This window comes from Molothrus aeneus, chromosome 20 (assembly GCF_037042795.1).
Source record: "Molothrus aeneus isolate 106 chromosome 20, BPBGC_Maene_1.0, whole genome shotgun sequence".
NCBI classification, from domain to species: Eukaryota; Metazoa; Chordata; class Aves; order Passeriformes; family Icteridae; genus Molothrus; species Molothrus aeneus.
Window position 1 is genome coordinate 6,205,041 of NC_089665.1, and position 6,000 is coordinate 6,211,040.

Here is a 6,000-nt window from a genome sequence, read left to right on the forward strand (position 1 = left end):
CGAATTGCTCGGAAGGGGACTTGGGTTTGTTTTGAATAGGAATTATTTTCTTCTAAAAATGCTTGTACAGGTCCAGTGGTTTCAGTGCCATGAAAGGGATGAGGTGCAGCAAATTAATAATTAAGAAGGAAATTTTCCTCGTGGTGCTTTGGGGATTTTGGCAGCTCTGTCCCCTCTGTGGTCACTTTTGCTCCCACGTGGGGAGCCGTTTATTTTCCTCCTCCCTGGCCCCTCTGTGACCCTGGGCCGTGCTGAAATCAGATGCCAGAGCTCAGGGCAGATTTCAGGACTCTACTGCAGCAATTTTTCTCTGCCTGCTCAGGTTCCCCCTTGCTTTGGGGATATTTTTTCAATTCTTCTCCCTTTTGCAGCCGAGGCCAAAGGCAGGGAATTGATTCAAAGGTGAACACAGGAAGATTTCATCCACTGCCAGGAGGAAACATGAATGCCTCTACCTGAGATTCTTTCATTTCTCCTCCAAAACACCTCTCACGTGATGGTTCTCATCATTTTATTGGCCCCTTTCATCTGGAGTTTGGTTCATCTGCAATTTCATCTCACAGCATTTCCACCCTGTCTGCTGTCAGAGCCCAATTGAATCAAGCTTGGGATGAGGATGGCTTTCTGTCCTTTTAAAATCACATTTTTCAATTTGGCCTCCTTCCCCAGGGATTGCTGGGACTCACTGCTCTCCTCTTGCTGCATATGCTGGGCTCTTACAGTAAGGTTGATTTTTTAAAATTTCTTTTTGGAGGAAGAGATAAAAATCACATTAACTCTGGGATTCCTTTAAATGCCATACTGACAGTAATATTTCCCTTAGTCTTTGTCACACAGCGAGCAGCAGCAGCCTGGCTCTGATACTGACATTTAAAATTAATCCCAATTATTCCATCCCAATCAACAAAAATTGGGAATTCCTGGGCTGCCCTTCAGAGGAGGGTGGTTTGGTGAGAAGCAGAGCTTGGTCCCAGCTCAATCTCTGGTTTGAATGAGCTGCCAGAAACTTCCCCCAAAACCTGTCAGGTGAGGAAGGACCCCTGAATTCCAAGGGGTTTTGTGTTTGGGTGTCTCAGGTGCACTGTGAGAGTTCCCAAACCCAGCAGTGATTGTGGGAACTCATAAAATTCCCACTCAGAGAGGGCTCCAAGGGCAGATCCTCTTTGGAATGTCCCATGTTGGATCATACTCATCTAACGTGGAACTTCCAGCTCAGGATGGGAGCACTGGGCAACGCCTGGGATCAGGAAGGGGTTTTCCATCTTAGGAAAAGGAGATTAATTATCCTGTGAGAATCTGGGTGAGCTGCAGGATTTGGCAGCCCAGGTAGGCTGGCAAGAGACTGGGACCTTCCAGCAAAACCAGTCAGTCCTTCCTGGAAGTGGGAATGAGTTTGATCTGCAAAAAATCTGTAATATTTATAACAGGTGTGCCAAGAGGTTTGGTGGGTACCCCCACCTGGGACTGAGGACAAACCTCTCTGATTTCAGGGATCTGCTGTCAGAATTCCATCAGGTTATTAGGGATGCTCTCTGGCTAAATGCACTGAAAACTTCAATTTCTTTTTGATGTGGAAGTGAGGACTTTGATTCTTAAATCTGAATTTTGCAGCGGAGGAGGAGCTGTTGGGTTTTGTGATCTCACAAGCTGAAGTTGTTTCCCTTCAAGGACTTTTCTAACTCAATATCAGATATCATAAAAAGGAGTGAATGAAAAAGAAGAAACCCCCTTGGACAAACAGCCCTTGATGTGCAGTTTGCCCTGGGCTGTGGCTCTGGGGATGAGTTTAGCAGAATCATTTCAGTGCCAGAGCTGCTGGCACAGCCCTGGCTGCCAGCACAGCAGCATTTCCCAGCATGGCACAGCTTGGTTTGGTTTGGATGTGCTGAGCACACCTGGAAAATCCTGAGTGTGCAGGGGGGGTTTGGGTCTGTGCCTCGGGAGACCCTTGGAAGGTGCAGGAGGGAATGAGGCTCTGGGATGGAGCTCCTGAGGAATCTGCACATCTTCCACCAGCCTGGGGCTCGTCCCCTGCTGCCCTGGCTGCTCCTGGTGCCTTTGCATCCCTCAGGGACAGAAATCCAGCTCCTCCTGGGGCTGTTTGCTCTGCACTGCTAACAGGCTCAAACCCCACACCCCTGCCTTTTTTCTTTCTTTTTTTTTTTTTTTTCATTTTTCCCTCTTGGCTTTGTCCTGTGTGCCACAAACAACCAGGAGCAGGGGCTGAACTCCCTGCCCTGCTGGCAGGAGTGCCAGGAGGGCAAAGGTTGGGCTTTGTTTGTTGACTCAGGGCTGTGGTTGCTGTGCAGAACCCCCTCCTTGGCCAGCCCTGCCCCTCCTTTGTGCCTCCAGGTGCCCCATTCCACTGGGATCCCGAGGGAATGGGGATGGGGGTGCCCCACAATGGCTGGATGGGCCTGGAGAGGTTCCTGGTGTCTTCCTGCAGCCTGTGCTGACAAAGCTGCTGCGTGAACAGCCAGTTTGGAACTGGTTGAAAATGCACAAAATGCCTTTTTTGAAGTGGTGGAAAGTCAGGGGTGGGCTGGATTTGGTTCTCCATGTGCCTCAGGACCTTTAGGGCAGGGCTCCCTCCATCCTGCGTGGGCTGCTCTGTTTTTGTGGCCGTGTCACTCTGGGGGAGAGGGACACTTTGTTGGGAGAGGTGTGCTGACCTTGCTGGCTTCTTGCTGTACCTCAGACTTAGAGATGAGAGGAAAGAACAGGCTCTGGGATCAGCCTTGGGCCAGGCAGAGGGGTTTGGGCTGGGAGGGAGGCTGTGTGTACCAGCAGGACTGAGGCTGTGGCTGCACACGGATTTTGGGGGGGCTCCAGGTGTGAAATGAAGCTCCATTGTCACAGACATCTCTTAATGAAAAATCCTTTCCTTAGGATTTTTCCTCCTGAGAAGCTGAGAGGCCTCAGGAACAAAATGTGAACATTGATTATCTGCTGCTGTGGAATGCAGCAGGTGCATCTGGGATTGGTCTCATGTGGTTGTTTCTAATTAATGGCCAATCACAGCCCAGCTGGCTCGGACTCTCTGTCCAAGACACAAACCTTTGTTATCATTCTTCCCTTTCTATTCTTAGCTTAGCCAGCCTTCTGATGAAATCCTTTTTTCTATTCTTTTAGTATAGTTTTAATATAATATCATATCATAAAATAATCAATCAAGCCTTCTGAAACATGGAGTCAGATCCTCATCTCTACCCTCATCCTGACAGCCCTGTGAACACCACCACACTCCATCAGTGGGGTTTTTGGGCACAGAGCCTTGCAGGGTCCCTTTTTTTGCCATCCTGGCTCAGATCCCTGCTGCCAGCAGAGAGGAGAGCTCCTTCCCAAGGGAGGGGCTGCTGGAGGTGATGCTGGAGGTGCCACCACCCCTTCCACTGCCTCCTGTTGACTTTGGCTGCCTCTGCTGCCTCCCCGGGGACATTCAGTGCCAGGGGAGGCTCTGCTGAGCACACACTGTGGTTTCTGCAAACCTGTGATGCCTCGAGAAGGCTGGGCTAGAGCAGAGGATGGACAGAGCTAAAGAAATAAAGCAGGGATTTATTAAAATCCATCTCCCCCATGGATCCACCTTGGGCAGCACAAGAGCCCAGCCAGGGCTGCACCCAAGATGAACCAAAATGGGCACAAAATGCACAATCAGTCATGAGGCCTCTCACTTTTATAAATTCTGCTCCATTTGCATGTTGGAGTTAATTGTCCAATTACAGTTTTAGGTTATGCAGTCCCATCCTTCTTGTTTTTCTCTCTTCAATTCACTGTTTGTGGGAATGCATGAAATAAAAGCCTGAGTCCCTCAGAGAGAGAAAAGAATGCAGGGTTTGAATTAGAACCTCTAGAGAAGCTGAAATACATTATGCAGCCACACAGACATGAAGTAGAAGTGTAAGTTTTAGTTTAAAATAAATAGAAATAGATCTTAAGGGCCTTAGGAGACTGTGTTAGCCAGTAAAAGGCCCTAAAGCCTGGTTGAACTTAGCTCCAGACATAACAAAAACATAGCGGGACATTGCCTGGGTTTCCAGATGGAATAGATAGAACTATTTGTGTAAATAGATAAAATTATATATGCAGATTTTAGGTAAGACCACAGATTGTACCATTTACATAAATACATAAAATTACATACGTAAGGTTTTGTGTAAGAACTGACATTACTTTTGTACGTTAGAATTAAGTTCAGATTGGTGTAAAAAGAATGTTTTAGAATCGTGTTTTTAGCTGATTGGATGATGTATGCATAAAAAGCCCCTCTAATAGGGTGCAGATGATGATGATGAAGAGCAAGAGATAGTGTCTGCTGCTTTTGCTGCTTCTGCTCAAAACATCAGGGCTCTATGCCAGAAAGCTTTTAGCACGGACTTTAATAATTACTCTGAACTCCTTGCATTCATGCAAAAAACAACTTTACTGCAACCAACAACTGCTCTTCTCTCTTTGAGGACCCAAGGCCCACAATGACAACTGTTGTTTGTAGTTTTTGGGCCTGCAGCTTGTCCTTGGTCAAGCTGGAGAAGATTGTTTTGTCTGCCTACCCTGTGAAGGGAACTTGCTAACACCTAATATGAAGCTCAGAGCTACACCTAGAGCAGCACAGAATCTGAAAAATACAGAAGTTAAAACCTGAGGCATCACCTGTTTTCTTCATCTGACTTGACTCACTATGGCTGAAGTATGAAATGGAGTTTTTGGCCCCTGAGCTGTGTTTTTGGGGGAAGACACTCAGCTTTTGGCTCGTGCGCAGCACAGCCCTGCAGAGCAGAGCCAAACCCTGCTGAAGTCACTGGGGCTGTGCTGTTCTCGTGGTCTGTGGATCAGAATGAGTCAAGTTTGAGAAACAATTGCAGGGGCCTCCAGCCCTTTGGTGGTGGGGGAGAGCTGCCTTTTATCCACCACAGTAACGTGGAATTTGGGAATTTGTGTGTTCAGGGATGTGCCATTGCACGGGATGCAGAGAGGCAAAAACTTCTCATGTGGGATTCTTTTTTAAAACACTTGCAGAGTGTTTCTGTGTTGGAAAACATCCCCTCATTGCTTTGGGATTCTTTTTAAAACAGTTGCAAAGCGTTTCTGTGTCGGAAACCATCCCCCCACATCAGGAGAGGGTCTGAGGCCACAGCTGGGGCCTCATCACCCCAAAGCTGATCCCTCCCAGGCCCTTCTGGAGCAACCTGTGTCCTGCAGCAGGTGAGCAGAGCCCGGCTGGAGGAGCTGCTCACCGTGAGCTTTATCAGGGAGCCTCATTCCATGTCCTGAGCCTGGCCAGGGGAGTGTCTGAGATATAAGGAGTGATGGGATATCAGGAGTGATGGACACCAGGAGTGATGGGATATCAGGAGTGATGGACACCAGGAGTGATGGGATATGGGCTGGGGAGCGGCTGGAAGGAGCAGCACTCGCAAGGGAGGGGTGGAAGCGCTGGATGGGGATGGAGATGGGGCACAGGTGGTGATGCCCAGCTGGGCAGCAGGGCTGAGGGTGAGGGAGGGCAGCAGCTGCAGGATCAGCCAGGACAGAGTGCCAGCATCACCCGCAGGGGACAGGCGGGGGGACATCCCCGAGGGACCGAACGCCACCAAATCCCCCGGGTGCCGAGGCTCCGGCGGGAATCCCTCCCCGGGGATGCCCGCGGCCGCCTCGGGGGTGCCGCCCAGCCGGGCCCGGCCCCATCCGCGCTGCCCCCGCCCGGAGCATCCCCCGCGGGGCGAGCGGAGCCCCCGGCCCGCGGGGAAGGAAGGACGATCCAGCCCCGTCCGGCTGCGGCTTCCTCCGCAAGCCCTGCCTCGGTGCACGGTGCCCGCCCCCGGCCCTCCCCCGGCTCTCCCCGCTCCGAGCGCCCCGAGCCGGCCGGGCCGAGCCGCGCCGCCGCCGGGGGAGCCCCCTGAGCGCAACAGTTCCCCCCAAGCTGCAGCCGCCGCCCCCCGCGCCCGGGCGAGCCCCGGGGGACCCCTCGGCACCGGGAGGAGGCTGCGCGGAGGAGCCGCC